Genomic DNA, 7,896 nt, shown 5'->3' on the forward strand with positions numbered 1-7,896 from the left:
AGAAAGCGGGTTTCGCCTCGTGTGTCAGTTTCCTGCACTGGCTGAGTGCTGCCTGGGGCACCACACGGAGAAGGAAAGGGCGTCACAATCAATTTGTCATGTCTCCCTGGGGTGGGGACCGGAGTGGGCACACCCAGCCTGGATCTATCACCAGGAGCCCCCACCCCTGGGGCTCGGCGTCCAGTGAGTCCACGAGCCTGAAGCCTCCATGAATGCACCCCTCCCAGGGACCCCCCTTTGCCGCACAGGAAGCAGGAAACGCCTTGAGCCTCTTTCTGAGGAGCACCCAGAGCATCGTGCGCTGTGGCCCTGCCCTGCCCCCAGAGGGCCCTGAGCCCAGTTGGCTTGTGATCTTGGGCCCGTATCCACAGTGACACAGGCCTGCTGCCCCGCCAGCTCCCCATCACCTTCCCCTCTAATTGATTCTGACAGATGACCAGGCCTACCTGCCTTCAGTGCGGACTGAGTACAAGCGCGGCGTCTGAGTGAAGGCAGGAAGGACCGTACCGAGAGGGAAGGGCAGGAGCGAGCCTTCCCCTCACCTTCCTGGTTCTTGGCTGTGTCCTGAATAGAGCGGGAAGAAAAGGACTTACTGTGTGCCAGCCACTTCCAGTCTGTCCTTCGTGTGCTCTTCACTCGTATCCTGAGAGGCGGTTAATACCCCTACTTGCCAGATGAGAAAACTGAGTCCCAGAAAGCTTCAGTGACTCCCCCTAGTACTATCATTATGAGCAAGGCTGGGAGGCTGCCACTTCCAGAATCCAGGTGTTTCCTCTTTCTAGCCCAATGACCATAAGCGCACCACACCTGTGGCTCAAAAGGATATCAGATCTAGTACTGATGTCTGTTTTGCCGAGTTACCGTGGGGTGTCGCCCGTTCACACTGCCTCACGGGCTGTTCCACTGTCGCCCATAAAACTGAAGAGTAAGTCTCCATCCGCTCTCTTGGCTCCCACACAACCCCTACCCTGCCCCCACTTCTGCTGCCTCGCCTCTGAGGCACATTCAGGAATGAATGAGTGCGGGCCTGGGCAGGGGCAAAGTCTAACAACATCGGTTCTCCCACCAGGGGATGGACGGAGACCCCCAGGTGTTAGAATATCATCATCCAGCCACGCAAGAGTAGAGAAGAGCAGGAAAGCCACAATCCATGGGCTTTTGGTTGGCTTGCACAGTGTTGGTTTTTTTTTTTTTAAATCTGAGTTTGTTGCCAATGCTTTAAAATAGAGAAGTTTCATGTAAAAATTTGAGTTTCTGGCTTCTCTTGAAAAACTGGAAGCTTTAACAAGCCTGCCTTGAATTGGCCACCCTGGGCTGGAGCACGGGAGCAGAGTGGGCTCCTGTCCACTCAGCCAGGGGCCCACCTGACTCCTGTCAGTGTCCGAGTTTGCCTCCCCTGATGCAAAGGGTAAGATCATGGGTCTGGAGTCAGGCTGACCTGGGTTAGCACAAGCAAGAGTACGTGCTCAATTGCTCAGTTGTATCTGACCCTTTGTGACCTCATGGACTGCAGCCCTCCAGGCTCCTCTGTCCGTGGGATTTCCCAGGCAAGAATTGGGTTGCCATTTCCTCCTCCAAGAGATCTTCCCGACCCAGGAATCAAAATCGAATCTCCGGCAACTCCTTGCATTAGCAGGAAGATTCTTTACCACTGAGCCACCTGGGAAGCTAGTCCAAGCATGTGGCTCAATTACAGTGTGACTATCGGAAAGTTCCCTAACTTCTCTGGGCCTGTTTCCTCGCTGGTAGGATGGGGATTCCCACAGTAACTTCCTTCATGTGGACGTCGCTAGGCTTCATATGAAGGTGAATGTATGGAAAGCTACTGTATCGTCGAAGATGCAGCCTGGCACGTACTGAGCACTCAGTAAATGGCAGCCATAGCCTTGATCACAGCCACCCTCTCCCGACAGGGGCCACAGGGTCTGGAGCAGCAGAAGCAGCAGCCCTTGACGCCCTCCCCAGCCTGGTTCGGACCCATCCTGGAGCACTCCCTTGGCTGCACATGTGCTTGTGGGGTGGCGGCAATCCTGTCTGGGTAATGCATCCAAAGACAACAGATCAATAGCCACTCGGCACTCCAATGCCATGGCTGAGGCCCACGGCACGTTCCAGGCTGCTGGCCAATGAGTTCAAGCTCCTTTTTCCTTTTGGGCAGAAAACAACTCGCCATGTAAGCTTGGACGAGTTCTTTTTTCCTCCTGGAATCTTGGTTTCACTGACTGCAAGGTCAGCCTATGGCCTCTAGTGCTCCTTTGAGCTCTGACCCCTTGGGAGTTTTGCAGACAGAAAGGCAATAAAGTCCAAAACCTTACCATTCAGGAATGAATGAGTATGGAATCTTTTGGCTGCAAGGGCAGGGACCTGTCACAAAGGAGCCTAAAGAAAAAAGGTATTTATCTTCTTGGGACTGGCTTATTTCACTCAGTAGAATGTCCTCAAGGCTCATCCAGATTGTCACATATTGCAGAATTTCTTCTTTTTTAAGGCTGAATAATATCCCACTGTATGCATAATCTACAATTTCAGTATCCATTCATCCATTGGTGGACGTTTAGGTTGTTTCTACATCTTGGCTATTGTGAATAGTACAAAGTATCAAAAACAGTCAAATTCATAGAATCAAAGAATGGAATGGTGGTTGCCAGGGGGAAGTGGAAATGAGGAGTTACAAGTCAATGGACATAAAGTTCCAGTTAAGCAAGATGAGTAAGTTGTACAACACTGAACCTGTAGTCAACAACACTGCATTGTACACTTACAATTTCTTAAGAAGGTAGGTCTCATGTTAAATGTTCTTAGTTCAGTCAGTTCAGTTCAGTCGCTCAGTCGTGTCCGACTCTCTGCGATCCCATGAATCACAGCACGCCAGGCCTCCCTGTCCATCACCAACTCCCAGATCTTACCCAAACTCACGTCCATCGAGTCGGTGATGGCATCCAGCCATCTCATCCTCTGTCGTCCCCTTCTCCTCCTGCCCTCAATCTTTCCCAGCATCAGGGTCTTTTCAAATGAGTCAGCTCTTTGCATCAGGTGGCCAAAGTACTGGAGTTTCAGCCTCAGCATCAGTCCTTCCAATGAACACCCAGGACTGGTCTCCTTTAGGATGGACTGGTTGGATCTCCTTGCAGTCCAAGGGACTCTCAAGAGTCTTCTCCAACACCACAGTTCAAAAGCATCAATTCTTCGGCACTCAGCTTTCTTCACAGTCCAACTCTCACATCCATACATGACCACTGGAAGAACCATAGCCTTGACTAGACAGACCTTTGTTGGCAAAGTAATGTCTCTGCTTTTGAATATGCTATCTAGGTTGGTCATAACTTTCCTTCCAAGGAGTAAGCGTCTTTTAATTTCATGGCTGCAGTCACCATCTGCAGTGATTACCACAACAAAATTAAACTGGGCGGGGGGAGGCATACTGGCTCATTTGGAGGAATACTGGGGATGATGGGCTGCAAGTGGGGCTGGTTTCAGATGTTCCAGTGATGTTGTTGGCTCTCTTCCTCATGCTTCTCTCTCAATTCAGCTTCTTTCTGTGTTATTCTCACCCTCATTTCTGGTGCAAGGGCTTTTTTTTTTTTAATAGATATGATGATCCCTATTAGGTCCAACCAAGAGTCCTCTACACCATAACTCCAAAAGTATGCAGTATCTTTTTGCACGTTCTAGAAGAAGCATCCCAGGGAAGATGCCAAGTGGTCTAGCTGAAGCTGTGTGTCTGTCTCTGAGGGTGGAAGGATGGAACAAGATACTGTGATTGGCATGCCTACCAAAGATGTTGTGGAATAGAAAAAGTCTTCCTCAAAGCAAAGGAGGCTTGACATGAGTAGAGGGGTGAAGAGAAATAGGTTGTTTAGTCTACAAAGAGCAGCTACTGGCCATTCTAGGGTACAGCGATGGGACCTTCTCAGAGAGGGAGAGGTGATCCTTCAATCAACAAAGCATTGATGCCCTTAGCTCCATGTTTGGAAAAAGGCAGTGCAGAATCGTGAACAAACAATTCTAGCCTTGGGAAGCAACAAGAAAAGCATTCCACGTCACCAGCCTATAATATTGAGGGCTGGATATGGGTGTGGTTCTGGTTGTAAATGCTCTGAGGGGATCAGGAAGGCTTTTGAGAAGCCCTCGGTGGCCAAGGAAAGGACAAGGTTGGAGGCGTGAAATGGTTGTTAGGACTTAAAATCTGGAGAGAAAAATCAAGAGCAGATGTGAGGTGTGATAGGTAGGAGTGGGGATGGATTAAGTGAGGCCAAGGAAACAGGGTTTTTGACTCTGGCAAAATACAAAATGAAAAACGGAAACACTGAGAAACACTAGAACAAAATATAGGTTAGTATATATTTCATCTTAATACAGGAATGGACTTTTAAGCATTTAAAGCAGTGGGGAAAATTGTTAAAGCAGTAAAAGACCAAATCAAAAAGAAGAAGTTCAACATATTTGACATAAAAAAGTATACATTTTAAAACATCATAAAATTAAAAGGCAAATTGCAGGAAATATTTGTAATGTTAAGATCTATTATGATAAGATAAATGCATACTTTATTGGGTCAGCCAAAAAGTTCATTCGAGTTTTTCCATAACATCTTACAGAAATTAAAAAAAAATTTTTAAAGATTTCAACAGGAAAATGGGCAGAGGACATACATAGACAATTTCTAAAAGGGAAAATGAACAATGGTCTAGCCTTCTTTATTCAAAATATTCCACGGAGACACCCCCTCAATCCCCGACATCCTGTTCTCTATCGTCGCCTCCTCTGTGACGTGTGTACATGTGTGTATTAGTCGCTCAGATGTGTATGACTCTTTTCGACCCTATGGACTGTAGTCCACCAGGTTCCTCTGTCCATGGAATTTTCCAGGCCAGAATACTGGAGTGGGTTGCCATTCTCTTCTCCAGGGGCTCTTCCTCACCCAGGGACGGAACCCGGGTCTCCTTCATTGCAGGGAGATTCTTTAGGGTCTAAGCCAATAGGGAAGCCCTCAGGCTCCTCGACTTGGAATAGAACAGCTTATTGGTCCACAGAGGAAGTCCAGGTTTTTTATCAGCTCCTCACAGACCCCACATCTCAAAGCATCTTTCTCTCAAGCAAATACCTTTTGCAAATTCAATATCAACTCTAGCAGGACAGGGTGGAAAGGCCCCGGCTCAGGCATACCCCAGACTTGAGCAGCCCCTTGGGGGCCCCAGTGGTCCGCACAGGCTAGAAGCAGCCTTCTTCTGGACCAAATGCTGCCCCCTCTCCTCCCACACCCAGGTGCCACCTCGCTTGAACCAGTCAGTCCATCGTGGCCAAGGCCAGATCCGGACACTAAGAGTCTGGGTGGAAACATTAGCAGCTGTCATGAACCAAGAGGCCAGCGGGGCCTGCCCACCACTCTTGTAAGTGGCTGACACTGCCAGTTACCAGGCTGGCAGCCTTGGATCCACTGGTAATTATCCCAGATTATGTAACCGTCCTTATTAAGGAGAGCTGTGTGATGGCAGGGCTGTACTGGACTCAGGCTGGGATTCGGGCTTGGAGACTCGGTCGCCTGTGCCTCACCTCTCTCACCTTGACTCCTGTCTACACAATAAGGAATGATAAGACCTTCCTCAAAGACCTGGAGCTCGGCCGGAATAAGGTGAAGCTCATTCCCAACACGTTCCCAGCTGTGAGGAGGGAGGCCCTCAACTCCACGCCAGTTCATGTTAGTCCCCTGGAAGTCCACGGACATCCCCTGGGGAAGTGGGTGCGTGAATGATTCTTGTCCAGGACAAATTAGTACCAACAACCCTTGACTTTCTGTTAGTTGTGAGAACCCAGCGTGACCCTCCTCGTCAAGCACTAGCAAGAAGAACAGCCGCACGGGTGCTGGCAGTGCAAGCACAGCCTACGGTGGCCCTGATTCACTTATGGTTTCTCAACAGAGCCGTCGAGGCCCTGCCTCCGCCCCACCACCCAGAATCCCTGTGAGTTCCTCCCCAGCCCTTGATCATCACCCCACCTGCACTAAGGTACCACATGGACACCTGGGAACTGGCAGGGCTGGCAGATCGCTGATGGGAGAGTTGACAGGGGACTCGTAGTGTGGGGGACCCAATGAGTCAGTAGTCTGCCCAGGTTCTGAGACTTAAGAGGAGGGATTATCAGGGTAGAAGAGCCCTGGAAAGACATCCAGTACATCCCTGATCTGAGTCATGAGTCCAGCCCTAGCATGCACACATGATCCCACCCTCATCAAGTCAGCATCACCCGTCCGCTCCATTGCACCAGCCTCCTTACTGGTCTCCCTGCTTCCACCCATTCCCCTGCAGTCTATTTCCAACAGGGCAGCTGGTGATCCTGTTAAAACAAAAATCAGACCACGTCACTCTTCTGCTTAAAATCCTCTAATGGATCCCATTTCACTGAGTAAAATGCAACATTCTTGCCACAGTCTATAAGCCTGGGACAACCTGATCCCTCTGTACAGTTGGAGATGGTCTCTCCTTCCATTTTTTGCTTTTATCACTACACTCACACAAAGCTGACCCCCTGGTGCTCCTCTGACACGCCAGACACGCTGCTGCCCCAGGGCCTTTGCACGCACTGTTCATTCTGCCTGGAACACTCTTGCCCCAGATACCTGCATGGCTCACTTGTTCACCTCCTTCCAGTCTTGGCTCAAATGTCACCCCGTTTAAATTGCATCATGTCCTCTTGCCCTGCCAGGACTCTCCATTTCCTTCATTCTGCTCTTTTTCCAGAGCATTTCTCACAACTCACATAGTCTGTAGTCTACTTATTACGCTTATTGCCTGCTGTCCCCAACCCTCACCTCACTGGAATGTAAGCGCCCAGGGACAGGCGCTCAGAAAGTGTGAGTTGGGTAAAGAAGGGAAGCCAAGCTCTGCCTCCTGCAGTTTGGAGTCTCTGCTCTGCCTTCTGAAGGATGCAGAGAGCTCCTCTTTCAAGACAGCTCTCCCAGCCTCTCTGTTCTTGGGTGAAGGTCCCACATTTTTCTTCCAACTGCTTCTCATTCCACAGCTCTGTCTCCTCAAGACGAAACTCCATCTGTCGGCATCCCCCTTGGCCAGGCAGAGCCCAGACTTGAGCCAGGTAAAGACGTCTGGAGGCAGACAGAGGGAAAACAGAGCAATCTGGGGAGGGAAGAAGCAAGACAGAGATGCAAGGATGGTGCCCTTGTGCAGTTGCTTTGAAACTGGCCATCTGACATTGCACTGAAGCCTCTTGACTTCTCCTACCTTCCTCTCACCAAGGGTTTTTAACTGACAGCCTGAGAACCCTGAGGATCCTTGTTTTCCAGAGACATCTATTGAGTCTGTGCAGGTGAGCCCCAGATTGAGGACACAGGACAGAAGGCCTAGCAGGTGGGGGGAGGGGCTGGACATGCTCCTGCCCCTCCCCTCAGCAGGGAGCAGCTGACATTACATTTGGTCCTCAACCCCCATCTCAGCAGGGAGGCCCCCGGCCAGTCCATAGCAGGTGCCCAGGGTTTGTGAGGAGAACAAGCCAGCCCCAGAGACAGACACTGGATGCTGCAGAAGAAGGGACTGGAAGGGCCTAACGACTGCAAAGGCTGCCTGGCCCAGCTGTGGTGAGCTCTGGGTAAAGCAGTGCCATGGCCCGCGGGGGTGGCTCTGCGGAGTCACAGGACCGCACCGCCTCCAGTATTCACAGGTAGCTCAGGTGAGCTGCCCAGCTCCGTCCTGCTTTCGGTCTTGGCGGCCGTGACTCAGCGATGGCTTTGCCACGGCATCCTCTGCTCTTCCAGCCCGCGTTTAAGCAGGGGATGGCATCTCGGTCAAGCCAGAGTCTGATTAGTTGGAGAAACCAACATGTCACAGAGCCCTGAGAATATTAAATAATATTTACAAGGGGATGATGTTGGGAAAGTAATTACCG

The sequence above is a fragment of the Bos indicus x Bos taurus genome, chromosome 13, assembly GCF_003369695.1.
Source record: "Bos indicus x Bos taurus breed Angus x Brahman F1 hybrid chromosome 13, Bos_hybrid_MaternalHap_v2.0, whole genome shotgun sequence".
Taxonomy (NCBI): Eukaryota; Metazoa; Chordata; class Mammalia; order Artiodactyla; family Bovidae; genus Bos; species Bos indicus x Bos taurus.